The sequence below is a fragment of the Phocoena sinus genome, chromosome 21, assembly GCF_008692025.1.
Source record: "Phocoena sinus isolate mPhoSin1 chromosome 21, mPhoSin1.pri, whole genome shotgun sequence".
In the NCBI taxonomy this organism is placed as follows: Eukaryota; Metazoa; Chordata; class Mammalia; order Artiodactyla; family Phocoenidae; genus Phocoena; species Phocoena sinus.
This window is the reverse complement of record NC_045783.1, coordinates 26,687,216-26,705,650: the sequence shown is the minus strand read 5'-3', so window position 1 is coordinate 26,705,650 and position 18,435 is coordinate 26,687,216.

Here is an 18,435-nt window from a genome sequence, read left to right as displayed (position 1 = left end):
TTGAGAGCATTAAATGAGTTAATGCATGTAAAGTACTCAAAACACTACCTGACATATAGCAGTTGTCTAATAATAAATATGATTAATGTCATAAAGGCTTTTTATAGTATCTGCATCCATTTATTCAATAAATATTTATTGAGCACATATTATATAACAGGCACTCTACTAAGCATAAAAATCATAAAGAAAAAGGAGAGAGAAAGAGACTGAGACAGAGAAAATATTAAAAATGAACCCTGAACTCAGACTGTAATTACAGGTTTGAATTCAAAAAGCATTTTGAATATGTGATACTTTCCTAAAAGGTATTTTCCATACATCAGTGGCCTTTAAAATATATTCTATTATTTATTCAACATAACCCCAGCATTTGAAACAAATAAGTAGGAGAGAATTTCACCAAAATGGCAACATAGAAGACTCTTGAGTTTCCCTTCTCCTGTAGGTGCACTAAATATATAGCTACACATGGAGCAATTCCCCCTATGGGAAATCCAGAAACTAGTTGAGTGACCCCTACCCAATGTGAAAATACCCACATTAAAATGGTAGAAGGCTGAGACAGTGTTGCCATAAACCACACCCCTAGCACAGTGCCATGCAGTCAGAAAGGAGCCCCAACTCTCAGCTTCTCCCTGAGGAGCAAAGAGTTTGGACCACACATCTAGCACCCCAAATTTAAGAGTGACACTGAGGGATGGGCTCCCAAGTCACCTAGCTCTGAAAGCCAGCAAAGCTTGCATTCGTGAGTCCCACAGGACCATAGCAAACAAAAAAGCAGTTTTTAAAACAGGCGCGGAAGAACTCCCCACAGCTATACACCTGCTCAGAACAGAGAGAGCAAGCAACCTGGGAAGGGGTTTGACTACATACTTTCCCAACTGCTACCTGAGGGTTCAGCTTCTAATGAGCCTCTAATCTGGGTTCTGACTGCAATCCTCCCTAAAGCCCAAAAAAGTCTGTCGGCATTTTTCTCACATTGTCCCCCCAGCTCAGTCCAACAATAAATCAAGTGAACAGCATCTCCCAGAAAGAGATTTGTCCAAACAGCTAGTGCCCCAACTTATACAGCTGCTACCCAAGTAATAGTCCCTCAAATCAACTATTTTTAATAGCCCACAGGGCTTGGCATTTATGGGTCACAAAGGCCATATTAAGCAAATAAAACACATAAACAAAAAGCAACTTTCAAATAGGTGTGTAAGTACTTCCTGCAGCTATCTTCCCCAGGTTCAACACAGAGAGATCAAGGAAAAACACCCATCTCCCAGTTTCTTCCTGGAAGGGATTTGACTGCGTGTTTTCCCAGCTGCAGCCTGAGGTTTCATCTAATAAGCCTACATGTGGAAATTGACTAGGGTCCTTCTGGGAGCCTGATAAAGTTGGTAGTCGCATCCCCTGCTGTTTCTCCTTAGCTCCAACAGCAGAACTAAGCCTCTAGTTTCTCCTGGAAGGAACTTGTCAACACATCTAGCACCCCAACCGTTACTGCTGCCACCCAAGGGACAGCTTCCCAAATCACCTAGCTCCGGGAACTGACAGGGCTTGGCAATCGTAAGTCCCCCAGGACCACACAAAACAAAGAAACAGTTCTATTTGGGTGCACAAGCACTTCTAATGACTGTTCAGTCTGGCTCAGCACAGAGTGAGTAAGCAAAAAAAAAAAAACAGCTCCTAGTTTGTTCCTAATAGGGGCTAGACTGAAAATCTAACATTCTGACTTTCCCAGATGCAGCCTGAAACCTGGGCCTCCAATGAGGGAGGTGACGGGGCAGGCAATTACTAGCCCTCTAGGAGCCTGAACAGCCATGTGAGCATTTCCCGGCTTTTGGGGACACTGATGGGTCTTGGCACACCCTTAACTACTGGGGGCCACTAAGAAGAAAGACAGCAGCTTGGACAATCACAAAGGTGCTTGCATCAGACTGGCTGAGGAGGTACATCTCCACATGAGACCGGTCTCTCAATACTGGGATAGATGACTGTTTTATCAAATGTGCAGAAACCAGCATAGGAAATCAAGGAAAATGAAGGAAGAGAGGAATATGTCCCAAATTAATAGAACAAGATAAACCTCTAAAACCAACCTTAATGAAATGGAGATAAGTGATTTACCCAATAGAGTTCAAAATAACAGTCACAAAAATGCTCACTGAGGTTAGGTAAGCAAGGCATGAACAAAGTGAACATTTCAACAAAGAGATAGAAAATATTTTTTAAATAACCAACAGAAAGATTAAAGTTGAAGAATACAATAATTGAGCTAAAAAAGAATTCCACAGAGGGCTCCAACAGTTGACTATTTTAAGTAGAAGAAAGGATCAGCAAACTTGGTGACAGAAAAGTGGAATTTATCCAATCAGAGGAACAAAAAGAAAAAAGAATGAAAAAGAGGGAAGATAGTTTAAGGGACTTATGGGACACCACCAGAAGGACTAATATGTGTGGTATAGGGATCCCAGAAGGAAAAGAGAGAGAGAAAGCAGCAGAAAGGCTAGTCAAAGAAATAAGGGCAGAAAATTTCTCTAACCTGGGAAAATAAACAGACATCCAGGTCCAGGAAGCCAAAGATCAAATAAGATGACTCTATAAGGGCCCACACTGAGATACATTACAGTTAAATTGTCAACAGTTAAAGACAATGAGAGAATATTAAAAGCAGCAAGAGAAAAATAACTTGTTAAGTATAAGGGAACCCCCATAAGACTAGCAACGGAATTTTCAGTAGAAACTTTGCAGTCCAGAAGTGAGTGGGATGTTATATTCAAGGGACTGAAAGAAAACAAACAAACAAAAAAAACTGTCAAACAAAAATAATCTACCAGCAAATCTACGAGTCCTTCAGAATTGAAGGAGAACTAAAGAGTTTCCCAGATAAACAAAAGCAGAAAGAGTCATCACCACTAGCCTGGCACTATAAGAAATGTTAAAAGGAGCTCTTTAACCTGCAATGAAAGGCTGCTAATTAGTAACATGAAAACATAGGAAAGTATAAACCTCACTGCAAAGGTAAATATATAGTTAAATTTAGAATTCTCTGATAATATCATGGTGGTTTGTAAATCACCTATAACTCCAGTATAAAGGCTAAAAGACAAAGTATTAAAAATAACTATAACTACAGTAATTTGTTAATAGAAAAACAATATAAAAGATGTAAATTGTGACATCAAAAACATAAAATGGGGGGGCGTAAAAATGTAGAGCTTTTGTATTGTTCAAAGTTAAGCTGTTATCAGCTTAAAATAGATTGTTATAACTATAAGATGATTTATGTAAGCCTCATGGTAACTAAAAAGCAAAAATGTATAGTAGATACATAAAAGGTAAAGGGAAATGAATCAAGCGTACCATCAGAGAAAATCATCAAACGACAAATGAAGAGAGCAAGAGAGGAAGAAAGGAACAAAGGAACTACGAAACAGCCAGAAAACAATTAACAAAATGACAATAGGAATAATCACGATCAGTCACTAATAATTACTTTAAATGTAAACGGACTCATTTCTCCAATCTCATATATAGAATGGCTGAATGGATAAAAAAGGAAGACCTAACTATATGATGCGTATAAGAGATTCACTTCAGAAGTAAAGACACACATAGACTGAAAATGAAAGAACAGGAAAAGATATTCTGAGCAAAACGAAACAGAAAGAAAGCAGGGGGGGTTATACTGATATAAGACAAAATAGAATCTAAGCCAAAAACTGTAACAAGAGACAAAGAGGTCATTATATAATAATAAAAGGGTCGATTCAATTATAATAATTATAAATATTTAACAATTATAAATATTAACAATTTAAGAGATTTAACAATTATAAATATTTATGTACCCAGCCTCAGAGTACCTAACTATATGAAGAAAATGTTAACAGATCTGAAGGGAGAAAGAGACAGGAATATAATAATTGTAGGGGACTTCAATACCACACTTTCAACAATGGATAGATCATTCAGGCAAGAAATCAATAAGGAAACATTGGACTTAAACTATACATTAGACCAGACAGAACTAACAGACATATTTAGAACATTCCATCCAACAGCAGCAACATACACATTCTTCTCAAGCACACATGGAACATTCTCCAGGAGAGAGCGTATGTTAGAACACAATATGATCCTGCAATCCTACTTCTGCAAATACATCTAAAGGAAACTAAGTCATTATCTCAAAGAGCTATATGTATTGCCATATTCATTGCACCGTTATTAACAATAGCCAAGACATGGAAAAAATCTAAGTGTCCATCAAAGGATGAATGAATGAAGACAATGTGATATACAATGGAATATTAGTCTCTATAAAAGAAGGAAATCCTACCACTTGAGATAACATGGATGAACCTGGAGGCCATTATACTAAGTGAAATAAGCCAGACAGGAAAGACAAATACTGCGTAGTATCACTTATATGTGGAATCTATTTTTTAGAAAAATCAAACTCATAGTAATACAGAGTAGTATGGTGGTTGTCAGGGACGGAGGGGTGGGGGACTTAGAGAGAAGTTGGTAAAAGAGTGCAAACTTTCAGTTGCTGAGAGTAGAAACTTGTGCTAGCTTCAAAAACAAAAATAAACAAACAAAAAACACACACAGGTAAATATGTGAAATATTGGATGTTCAACATTGGATTCAATGTAGTGAATCCTTTCATAATGTACACATATATCAAACCATCATGCTGTACACTTTAAATATATTACAATTTTATTTCTCAATTATACTTCAATAAATATGAAAAAAAAAGTAGGTAAATTCTCTTTCCAGACCCCTCACTAGGAAATTTTATTACTTTATGAATGATTTCTTCATATGAATTGTTACATAATAGTATTTTGATATCAATTTTCTCCTCTCCAACCTATTTCTAAACAGATTATCAATTCTCTTTCACAAAAATAATTTGTCTTTTGTCCATGAGATTCTTTTTTACTGATATATCAGGAGCGGCAAAACAAAAGGCTATATCCAAAACAAAAGTCGTAAGAATTTCCCATCATTAGCTTTGCCTAATCTCTAATCATAGTTTATGAATCCTGGTTTTTCCTACCAAACTAGTACTGTCTACTTGGGACTAAGTTTCCAAACTCTGAGCTGTGCCTTCAGCTGACAATCAGATTCTTAAATCTGGGCCATGTGTTCAGTTGGTTAGAATGTGTTGATGATAAAGCCAAAGGCCATTTCTTGCAGGAACCAGTTTCACCCAGAGATATCCCTTTGTACAGTCACAGAAAGCATCCTCTCCCCAGCCACTGCTCTCATAAACGTTGGTCCCCGTTATCAAGGAGATCAGTGTCAGAGTGAAACACAGCTCCCAATAAAGAACAGAAAGCACAGGTCATATCTTCTTAGTCAACGGTGATTATAACAGTTATTAGTTACTATTAATTCACTTTGTGCTAGACACTGTGTTAAATGCTTTTCATGTTTTATCTACACAACCCTACGAGGTATTATTTCAACTTAACCTTAAGAAAACCAAGACGAGTAATTTGCCAAGGTCAGAGTGAACAAACTGAAAGTTGACCCCATGTCTGACTTGAGCCTCCAGAGTCCATGTGATTTACCCACAGCACACTCTTTACAGTATTAGGGCCACAGGGTAATGGGAAACAAGGGAAATTAGGACTTTATCTTGGTTCTGCTCAGACTTTCTGCATGGTCCCTTGAATGAAGGCTTGTCCATTCAGTTCTGGGTGTTGCAAATGGATCCTGCTACGGGAACACACAAGGATACCACTGCTTTCAGCATTCACACGGATTGCTGTTTCAGTCTTGATGTCTCTGATCCCATCTTCTCTAGCTCCACATTTAGGTCCTGAATATCCTCTCAGACTTCCTCTGCTTGAAGAACCAACTGGACGTGTTTCTCTTCCAGTCTGATACTTACCCTTTATGTCCACTTCCACCCAGTCCTGGTTTCCTGCACCTCTCATCCTGAGAAGAGACTGGGCAAGTCACTCTAAGTATCAGTTAACTTACCTACTGAATAAGGGATTTGGACTAGATTACCTCTAATGCACTTTTGATCTCCTATACATTATCATTAATAAAATGATAACTAGAATTCTTACTGGGGAAGTCTTCCCTTCACTGGAAAGAAGCATTATGTACTTCAGCCCTAACTCCCAGGTCTTACCTGATGACAGCAGTTGCATAGTTGCAACTATGTACTACACCTTTGAAGTACATAGTGAAAATGAAATTCAAAAAAAGGACTTACATTTTAACCCACCCAAATCATCTTTTCTTTTTCATCCAAATTTTTAAAATAACCCCTATTGTTATACTTTAAGAGGATGTCTCCTGCCCTCAGTGAATGTTCTCCAGGACCATAAAATGGAATGAAAAATAATAAGGAGAAGGGAATCAATTTGGAGCACTTCTGGTTTTATATGATAGTATTTGATCAATTTTTTCTACTCATTATTGCGTATTCAATTCAAAGTTTCAACCAAAAGGGGGAAAATGCTAGAAGGGATTAATTTCCCCTTGTTCTGCTAATAGAACAATTTTCCACTTGTCATTTTTATTGTCTCGAGTGAGGTAGCATTTTTCAACCGTAATCAAGTAGAAGTAGAAATTATTGGGGTATAGAGGAAATAACAGGGTGCACGACATTCTCTGTCTCCACAGAGCTCCACCTTACACATTACTCTAAACTTCAAGTGCGTTCTGGAGTTTCATATCTGTAAAAGGTATCTGAGAGATCTAGAGTCCCCTTGGGAACTTCCTCTCAGTTGACTGAGACAGGATCTGTAACTTCTCCAAAACCTCTCTCAACATGACGAGCAGAAAGGTAGTGACTTTAGAGACACTGACTCACCTCACACAGGGCAGAGCGGCCATCGTCAAAAAGCCTACAAAACAATACATGCTTGAGAGGGTGTGGAGAAAAGGGAACCCTCTTGCACTGTTGGTGGGAATGTAAATTGATACAGCCACTATGGAGAACAGTATGGAGGTTCCTTAAAAAACTAAAAATAGAGCTACCATATGATCCAGCACTCCCACTCCTGGGCATAAATCTGGAGAAAAACCGTGATTCGAAAAGATATGTGCACCCCAATGTCATAGCAGCACTATTTATGATAGTCAAGATATGGAAGCAACCCTAAATGTCCATCGAAGGAGGAATGGATAAAGAAGATGTGGTATATATATACAATGGAATATTACTCAGCCATAAAAAAGAATGAAATAATGCCATTTCCAGCAACATGAATGAACGTGGAGATTATCATACTAAGTGAAGTAAGTCAGAAAGAGAAAGACAAATATCATATGATATCACTTATATGCAGAATCTTAAAAAAAAGGATATAAATGAACTTATTTACAAAACAGAAACAGACTCACAGACTTAGAGAACAAACTTATGGGTACCAGAGGGGAAGGGTGGCGGTGGGGGGGGGAGGGATAGACTGAGAGTTTGGGATTGACAGGTACACACTGCTATATTTAAAATAGATAACCAACAAGGACCTACTGTATAGTACAGGGAACTCAGCTCAATATTCTGTAATAACCTAAATGTAAAAGAATTTGAAAAAGAATAGATACTTGTATATGTATAACTGAATCACTTTGCTGTACACCTGAAACTAACACCACATTGTTAATCAACTATACTGCAATATAAAATAAAAATTTAAATGGGCTTGTCCAAATGACATAATATCTCTGAACCTAAGTGTATGTCTTTATAACGAGAGTGGTGACAGTAACTATCTCAGGGCAGATATGGGAATGAAATGAGATAACATTTATGGATGTACTTTGCAGGCAGTAAGGCAGAATGGTCCAGAATTTGGCCAATGGACTAGCTTCCTAAATCTGACTCCCAACTCATCCTTTATAAACTATGTATAGGACTTCCCTGATGGTCCAGTGGTTAACATTCTGTGCTTCCAATGCAGGGGCCACAGGTTCAATCCCTGGTCGGGGAAGTTCCTCATGCCGCATGTTATATACATATATATGTATATAAACTATGTACATAACCTTAGGTGATTTGCTTGAACGCCCTAATCCACAGGTTCCTCCTTATCTGTTGAATGGGAATGAGAGTTGCATCTATCACATAGATAGTTGGGAAGATGATGTAACGCCATCAGGGCCCAGCTTAAGGTAAAATGTCCATGAGTGTTACCTATTATTAATGCCAGCACAGAATCAGGAAATGATGGGTCAGCAAGATTTCTGCATGTGCTTGAGCATCCACAGTATATGCATTAAGTGGAAGGGGGAGAGAAAAAGGGAGAGGAAAGAGAAAATAAACATATCCTTGGATAGAGCAAAGAGGGAAAAATCCAAGAGTAAATTGCTCTTAATTGATGTGATCCTTTGGCCAAGGATCAAGAAAACACTTCTTGTATCTAATGATGCTCACAGCACCAACTCTTGGCATTCTCCGTTCCCTGGCCTCGACCCTCTCTCTCTGAGCTCAGTGGATTTTATTCCTGTTTCATTCTTGAAAATAATCAACTGTGGAAATTTAGAGGAGTCTCTCTATGAGTTTTTAAGAGTGCATCAGGGTCATAAAAACAGAGTGGTTCTATCTATATGGAAATGTAGATTTCAAATATATCCATTCTAATAATCAAATTATAAGGGAAATGGTCCCCTAATAGGGAGCTAATAAAAGTTGATTCTTAAGGCTGCCTGGAGCTGTCAGCAATAAGGAACAGATTTATAATGTGAAGCTTTGCTGTATTCTTCTTCCTCCTGCGACCCCTGCCCCGTCCCATATTATATGAGCTATGCCAATAACTAGATGGCCCAAGCTTGGATTTGAAGGAAATAGATTCAGCAAAGTTCTCATTTGACCAAATCTTTCCCCCCATCCATACACACACACACACACACACACACACACACACTCATACATTTTTTTTTTTTTAATCAGGTAAGGGTTTGCCTAAAGGTGCTAAATTTACTTCCCTGTTTGACTGGAATTTTTCCCTTCTGTACATTGCATGAATGTTCCCTGGGGTACTATTGATTAGCTATTGAGACTGTGCTTTGGATAACGAGGAGACTGTTAACAGGGGACAGGAAAGCAAATTTGGCATAACTAATTTTTATGTAATACATAGGAAGGGAGAGGTGGATTTTTTTTTTAAACCTCTTCATTTTCTAGATGCCTTCCCTGAAAATGTGGCATTTTAGATGGAAACTAGCTTAAGGAGTTGTGCATTTGTTACTGCAGCAAAAGCAAGCACACGAAAGATAAAAATAGATCCCTTTCTCCAGGGTTATACTGAATTGTTTCCCAGATGAGGAAATACAATAACCAGCCACAGTCCTCTGGCTGTGACCAAACATAGATTTTTCTCACTACTTCACTGTCGCGCTGGTAGTAAGTCACAGCAGCCGGAGTGGAAGCGCATAGCTGGAGCAGGCAAATGTGGACACCAATGCAGTCTATCCACCCAGCTAATCTTCCTAAATGATTAGGAAAGGACTCTTCCACAAGGCCGTGTGGATGAAACCTTGTCAGCCAGGGAAAAAGACCTTTCGCACATCCACTTGTCACCAGGCTAAAACTCCTCATTGTAATCAAGAAGAACATATCATAGGAGGAAATGCCCACAGGATCATCTCCAGACTGTGTATTACTACACGTGGTATAACAGTAACACCTTAATCATAAATTCAAGCAATAACGCCCCAAGTTATTTTTACCAGAAGGTAGGGATAGCATAATGGCATAGCACAAAAACATTAAGACACTATTTCAATGTATTTAGGTGTCAAAGAGAACACAAGCATGCTGCTTGGGTTATTTTGAACATAAATGCTGTCCCAATAAATATTTTGGACCGGCACAGAGCTGTTGTTGTTGTTTTTGATTTGTTTATTTTGGGTTTTAATTTTGCAAATGAAGCAACTGACAAAGGATTAATCTCCAAAATTTATAAGCAACTCATGCAGCTCAATAACAAAAAAACAAACAACCCAATCCAAAAATGGGCAGAAGACCTAAATAGACATTTCTCCAAAGAAGATATACAGACTGCCAACAAACACATGAACGAATGCTCAACATCATTAATCATTAGAGAAAATGCAAATCAAAACTACAATGAAATATCATCTCACACCAGTCAGAATGGCCATCATCAAAAAATCTAGAAACAATAAATGCTGGAGAGGGTGTGGAGAAAAGGGAACACGCTTGCACTGCTGGTGGGAATGTGAATTGGTACAGCCACTATGGAGAACAGTATGGAGGTTCCTTAAAAAACTACAAATATAACTACCATATGACTCAGCAATCCCACTACTGGGCATATACCCTGAGAAAACCATAATTCAATAAGAGTCATGTACCACAATGTTCATTGCAGCTCTATTTACAATAGCCCGGAGATGGAAACAACCTAAGTGTCCATCATCAGATGAATGGATAAAGAAGATGTGGCACATATATACAATGGAATATTACTCAGCCATAAAAAGAAACGAAATTGAGCTATTTGTAATGAGGTGGATAGACCTAGAGTCTGTCATACAGAGTGAAGTAAGTCAGAAAGAGAAAGACAAATACCGTATGCTAACACATATATATGGAATTTAAGGGAAAAAATGTCATGAAGAACCTAGGGGTAAGACAGGAATAAAGACACAGACCTACTAGAGAATAAACTTGAGGATATGGGGAGGGGGAAGGGTAAGCTGTGACAAAGCGAGAGAGAGGCATGGACATATATTCACTACCAAACGTAAGGTAGATAGCTAGTGGGAAGCAGCTGCATAGCACGGGGAGATCAGCTCGGTGCTTTGTGTCCACCTAGAGGGGTGGGACAGGGAGGGTGGGAGGGAGGGAGACGCAAGAGGGAAGAGATATGGGAACATGTGTATATGTATAACTGATTCACTTTGTTATAAAGCAGAAACTAACACACCATTGTAAAGCAATTATACTCCAATAAAATAAATTATACTCCAATAAAATAAAAATAATAATAATTTTGAATTTAGGCTGAGCCCACGTTTTCCAAATCCCCTGTAGATTCAACCACTTCTTTTATCTTACACCTGGCTAGATCCACACATTTCTGTTACCTATCTCGTCCTTTAAGAACTGAAGTTCGAGACCCTGGGAGAGACAGGCCACAGTTAGGTAGCTTTTAGAGCACAGCTGACTCTCCATATTTGCAGATTCTGCGGTTGGATTCAACCAACCGCAGAAGGAAAAATATTCAGAAAAACAAATTCCAGAAAGTTCCAAAAATCAAAACTTGAATTTGCTGCACCAGGCAACTACTTACATAGCAGTTACATTGTATTTACAACTATTTATACAGCATTTACATTGTGTTAAGTATTGTAAGTAATCTAGAGATGATTTAAAGTAAATGGGAGGATGTGTGTAGGTTATGTGCAAATACTACACCATTTTACATATGGGACTTGAGCGTCTGCAGATTTTGGTATCTGCAGGGGGTCCTAGAAGAACCAATCGCCCACAAATACTGAGGGACGACCAGACAACCATACATTTAAGAGAAGCTCCGTCTTCCATTGAAAGCCACTGGTAAAAGATTCAAGGTTAGAGGTTGCTTTCAACAAGTACACGACTGTGTCGTCAAAGCTTGAAGCAAGAAATCATGAGACATCTACAGATGGGCAGCTAGGCCTGCAAAACAGTAGCCACTCACCACATGTGACTGTGGAGCCCTTGAAATGTGACTAGTCCGAATAAATACGTGCCATAGCACAAAATAAACACACACCAGACTTTGAAGATTTAGTACCCACGAAATGCAAAATATCTTATGAATAATCTTTACACTGATCACATGTTGAAATGAAAATATTTGGGGCATATTGGGTTAAATAGAATATATTATTAAAATTAATTGTACCTATTTATTTTATTTTTAATGTGGCTACCAGAAAATGTAAAGCTGCGTTTGCGGCTAACATCATGTATCTGTGGACAGCACTGGTCTAGAGGAAACTGTAACTACTCCCTTAGGTGCACAGACTTGTTAGTACTTTCTGGAATTTCCTTAGCGAAAAGGAACCAGAGACTGATATCCATGCATAGCTAATAGCTTTAAATATATGTGTGTGTAGGAAGCCATATATATTAATCATTATACAGAATGGATTCAGGCATTCTCAAAGAGGTTTTTTTAAACCCTCTGCAATTAGTATACATAGATCCTTCCACTGAATGGACTCTACTGGTCTAATTAACTAGTAATAATTATAGAATCCTAACTAATAAAGCTCATTTAATCATTGTAGAGTACGTGCCGTCCTTATTTCTGTGGGTTCTCTGGATGCTGACATGGGAGCAGATCTCAGCTCTTGAAATAACCCCCATGACCACTCTGCAGAAGCAAATTTGACCATAAGGAAGAAGCACTGAGCTTCCAGTCTGACGATGGAGGTTGACATCCTAGCTTTACACTCTAACTGTACAGCCCAAGACACTTCAGCTGACTGCTCTGAGACTCAGTCTTTCAAATATCATAAAATTGGGGTGGTAATGTCTATTCCACCAAGATTCTATGACAATGAAAAGGGGTACAGTGTGTGAAGGCACTTGGTAGACTGTACAGTTTACCTAAAAGCTTGGTGCTATTAACGTGAGCTGGAAGTTTTAGTCACACTTTCCTCTAGAAGCAGAGCCTAGAGTGTGCCTGGGATCACGGTCCCCCCTCATTGATGGCACTTCCCTTGCAATCTGTATTCACACTGGCAGCCTGTCTGCAAGACAGTGTCTGTGCACCACCCAACAAAATCCGCTAAAAAGTTTGAAGACTCTGAAAGGTAACCATTTGTTCTGTCTTCAGTGTCAGACACCTGATGAGATTAAATTTTTATTGAGTTGGATGATTTTTGAGGAGCTCTCCATGTTCCATTGGTTGTTTTGACATCATACAGCAAGCCAGCTTGTTCCCTCTCAGTGAACAAGTGTATTTGTCTCTAAGTAAGACACCATAGAGCTTGCACTGCCTACATTTCTTGCCTGCTTTCAACTTTTTATGCTATGGATCTTCTCCTCCTCTCTCCCCGTCTTCCAGGATCCTTCCATTATAAAATAATCATCAGCAGATAATGCAAGGTTGGTCCTTCCAGCTTCTTGATTGCAAACAATTGTCCCCTGAGACAGTAAACATCTCTCAACGGAGACACTAGTGATTTTATAATTCAAGTTTTTTAAATATAATTTTTATAGGGATGCTTATTGCCGTTTCCTATGAATATACTGGTTGTAACAAACAGTATTCTACTGATTATTTTTCTAAATTAATGAAGTTATTGTTAACTATTTTATACAAAGCACTCTGATAGCCCCTATAAATCATAGGAAAGAAGCATGAAACAGATCCCTCGTTTCTCCCCTATAGACCTCGTAGAGATTTCTTTCTCTCTCCTCCATTGTCATGGCCTTCAACTCCTTCCACGCATCACTTTGACCCCTTGACAGGAGATCACTTGCCTCCTATTCGCAAATTTATCCAGTTACTAATTTTTATGTGTATAGGGATTTACGGATGTGGCCATATGTGTCCCTCTTTCTGGAAGTCTTTCCTAAGCCTTGCAAGAAGCTGGGTGACCTTACACCAATTACTTAACCTCTTTGTGCCTTCAGAGTCTGTGAAATAGAGATAGCATCTACCTCGAAAACTTGTTGTGGTAATTAAGCACTTCCTAGCACATTATAAGTACTCAATAAACATTAGACACTCCTACAATATCAATGGAATCTACCCAAAAACTCTATCAAATACCTCTTCTCTACAGCTACCATACACCTTGTTTATCTCTAGTATAGCTATACTTGCTCTATTATAATAGCTTGCATACTTGTCTTCCAAATTAAAAATAATACTATTTACTAAGAGTTTGCTATGTACTTTGCTTATAATAGAGCATTTCATCCACCCTGGAACTTTTGTGATATAGACAATCATTTTCATTTTTTTGAACTGAAGAAAGTAAGACTTAGGCAGAGTCATATACCCAAGGGCATTCACTTAATAAATGAGAGAAGCAGGACTTCAGTCCAAAACCCATGCTTTCAACCACTCACCACACTCAGCCACCTCCCCTGAGGGTCCAGCCTACCATGTCCGTGGGTCCCTGTGGCTAGTACAGTGTCTGACACGTAAGTTTGCATTCACTCTTAATTCATTAATATAACACCTTTCCAAGGAAAGGCATAAATATTTTTGTGTTTCAACTAAATATATTAAGAGACCCAAAAATGATGTGACTGTCCCATGGATCTGCGGGTAGCTTTTTAAAGGGTTAAGCTGACTTGGCTTTCTCATTTTAGAAGTGTTGCCATTTCCTTTTCAGGAAGGAAAAGACATAACAGGAATAAATTGTAGGCAGATGTCTCATTTCTCCAACTTATTATTCTAGGGTGAAAATATTGAGTGACATAATGCATCACAGGACTGTCATGACTAAGTAGGGGACAATATATCAAACAGGCATGGCTCTTGGAAAAACTACCAAACAAGCTTTAGCTAATGATGGATTAAGTGATTAACATTATGGGGAACGGGAGAAATGTTTTAGGGAAGAATGTATTATATTCTTTTTTCTAAATATTTATTTATTTGGCTGCGTTGGGTCTTAGTTGCAGCTCTTTAGTTGCAGCTTGCCGGCTCCTTAGTTGTGGCATGCATGTGGGATCTAGTTCCCTGACCAGGGATAGAACCCTGGGCCCCCCACATTGAGAGCACAGAGTCTTAACCACTGTGCCACCAGGGAAGTCCCAAAGGTATGATATTCTTAAGCAGAAAGTAATATGAGTTTCAAATCCAGTTTAACGTAGGATCCGTGAAAAATCACAGAATAAAGATATCCTTCAATATTAAATGCAATCTATTGAGGTCTTTCCCAACAAAGAGTTTCTGGAGTGAAGATCTTAGGTTTTACAGAATGAAAGGACCAGCAGAAAAATAAGTCTGTGGGCTAGGCAAAGAAAAGTGTATAAAGGGCCTTGAATAGTATGTCAAGGAGTTTGACCTTCATTCAAAAGACAGCTTTGGGGGGAGAAGAATGACATCAAGGTGACACATAACTCTAGATCAAGTAAGGGGAATTGAAAAAGAGAAATTTAGAGGCACTAGGAATACAAAGGAGGGAACAGATTTAAGGAGATACATAGGAGGAAGAATATATAGGACTCAATGGCCCCTTGGATGAGAGAAGAAAGGAGAGTAAGACAGCAGATGGAAGATAGGAAGAGAAACAGAAAGGTTTGAGAAAGAACGGAGGATGATGACATATTGATGTGGGACAGGGTGGGGGATGGGAGCTGGGATGATAAACTGGAGGTTGGGGAGGTGAGGGCTCTGGAGGGTGGGGTGGGGGAAGCATCAGTCCCTAAGTAGGGTAGATTCTCCACTCCTAGACTGAGGAGGAAAGATAATCCCTTCAGTCTTTGACATAGTAAGTTGTGCCATATTCATAGCCAGGTCTATAAATACAATAATTTGTTGCTGGTGCCGGAGCCTTTAGTGGCAATGAGGATTTGGAAACTAATCCTGTACTACCTGCTGATATCACCTGTACCTTTGTGCTCTGTGCTTATTTACTTTTTATTTGTCTAAGGTTTGCTCCCACCTATGAAGTAGACTCCTATAGGCATCGTTGCCTTTTTGTATCCCCTAGAGAAAGGGGCATGGTTCCTAGTTTCTGCCAGGCGCTCTGAAAATAACCATTATTTAATTGATTACATGGTTGATTAACCTTCCCTGTGACACTCCCCCTCCTCCCGTGTCTACAAATGCTCTATCCCATCAGCCTCTCGCTGATCCCTAGATGCCTTTCCTTGAGCCAAGCAGAATTAGTATATGTGTCAAACTAATCTGCTTTTTTTTTGGGGGGGTGGGGTGCGGGGAGGGGGTCTATTTGCCACAGCTCTTCTTATTGTTACCATTTTAAAATATTGTTCTATTGTCATACTTTCTACAATAACAAGGAAAACACTTCTGGCATTCCAAACTGACCCACCAATTTCTTCTGCAAACCAACATACAGGCTCTGCGAACATTACTTTAGCAGTAGAACATTACCTTAGCACCAACCTCTGCTCTCTACAAAAGAAAACTGAGCTGCAAAGTTTAGGGACAAGTATACATAACAATAGTCTGCCCTGCTTCACAGGGGGTGCTGGGGGCGGACTGAGTAAAAACATGGTGGAAGGCAGCCGCGGAATAGACTGTTCTGAATGCTTTCTGAATGCTAATTCCCCAGGTTGCATCGGACTTGGGACAATTTGATGCCTTATTCGATCCTCACTGAAATAAAGCATACTCTCCCCTCTTAAGTCTTCCCTCTGAACTTCCATTATACATGTTCTCCCAGAGTTTAAAGAAAAAGAGACCCTGGTAGCAACCCTCTGAAATTCCCCCCCATTGATGGGAGGAAGTAACACATAGTGTAAAACTTCCAAAAGGCTCAGATTCAAATCTCAGTTCAACCAACGAGGTTTGTGTGAACCCAAACCTCATTTTTCTAATAGTTAACATGGAGATAATATCCTTTACCTTCGGAGTTGAGTACCTAGTGGATGTCAGGTACCAGCACGATGTCTGATGTACAGCAGGCACCTAAGAACTTAAAACTATACTTATTATTATTTTTTTAATACTTATTATTATTGATACCAAGCAGGACCGTGTGGGGCTCCTGAGCACAGAAACCTTTCTGTGTCCCCCATTTCTTGATTACAGGAGATAAACTTCGTTCAGCCTCCATGCCCTTCCCTGAGTTCCAATGGGCAGGTTCAAACAGTTGCTAATTAGGGAAGGGAGGGGATGCAGAGACAAGGGAGGAGCAGTCAGAAGAAACAATAGTGCAGCCTTGGGGCAGGTTCCTGGTTCCCCCTCAAGGGATACACACAACAATATCTTTGAGCTGTTTTGCAGATACTGAACCCGCCACCCGCCCCCCCCGCCGGGTGGGAGAAGTTAACTGTGTGCTGCCCACAAGCACAGAGACCCCAGATGGGTTGGAAACGTAAGGTTGAGGATGCCGACGCCCACTTACCTCACCACCAGCCAATCAGAAGAACGTCCACGAGCTGATCACGCCCTCTTTGAACCATTACTATAAAACTCCTCACTATCTATTTTACACATATTAGTCTATATATGTCAATCCCAATATGTATAAAATAGAAAACTAATAAGAACCTGCTGTATAAAAAAATTAAATTAAATTAAATTAAAAAAAAAAACTCCTCACACCCCCATCCAGGTTGGGACACACAATTTTGAGGACATTAGCAGGTTGTGGCCCCTTTGCCTGGCAAAACAATAAAGCTGTTCTCTTCTACTTCACCCAAAACTCTGTCTCTGAGATTTAATTTGGTGTCGGGGTACAGAGGCTGGATGCAGCTTCATTATCTAGAAAATACAATTATTATTATCTGAGCAATGACCAACCCCCCCTATGCTGTTGGGCTGGGAAAAAACACAGAACTGGAGTCAAGGGGGCAGGGTTTCTCTCTCTCTCCTGGCTCTGTCCTGGATAAATAACCACTAGACATGTGTGCTGAGGAATCTGACTAAAGGCATAAGGCATGGAATCCGCTTAGCATGGGAGCTACTTCCTCCTTTCTACTTGGGTTTTCTCATTGGAACCCAAATGATCAGGGTCATGTGGTTCTACTGTAAGGGGCACTATCCCTCACAAGTTCTCTATTCTTGCTTTTATTTTTTCCTCCTTGTTCTTCCATTAGGTACAGCAATCAAATGTCCCACTCAAGGCCTGCCTGCTAAGGACAACCACTTTCTAGAGCCTCTCAGGACTTCCGGTTACCTGCTCAGCTCTGGCTGGCTCTGCTGGTGATTCCAGCCTCACAGCCCTGCACCTAAGCTGCCTCAGATATTAAGGTCCTTTCTTAAAATAATAAAATAGATAAGCTACTTGATGTATATTAGTAGCAATCATTACAGTGCTCTGTGACTAAGTTATCACTATCTCTTGCTCATGAGGATCCAGAGTCTTTGAAAGGGCAAGTAACACAGGTCCAAAGAGTTGGACAGTCAGGCAGTAAGGAGTGGAGATGCAAACTCTGTCCAGCCTGCAGGGAATCTCATTCTTTCTACTTACAGAAGCAGCACATGGGCAGCCTGCAGATGTGTTTCATTTAGCCTATTGCAATCCTGGCCTTATGGTGTTTTTCAAAAAAATGAGTTCATTTCCAAGATATTTTTGAAAGCTAGATTCATTTTAAATATCCAATTTTTTACTTTTTCTTTAAAACAAAATCAGAAGAACTAGCAACACTGGGCTTGTTTTCCTCTGGGTGACTAGCTATCTGCTGAAGCTGAGGTGCAAACTCTCCCTTCAGACAGACCCGATGTGCAGCTTCTGGGTGATCACAGTCTTCACCACTCCCTTATGCCTTCTGACACTGCACTCTCCTCACTCTTT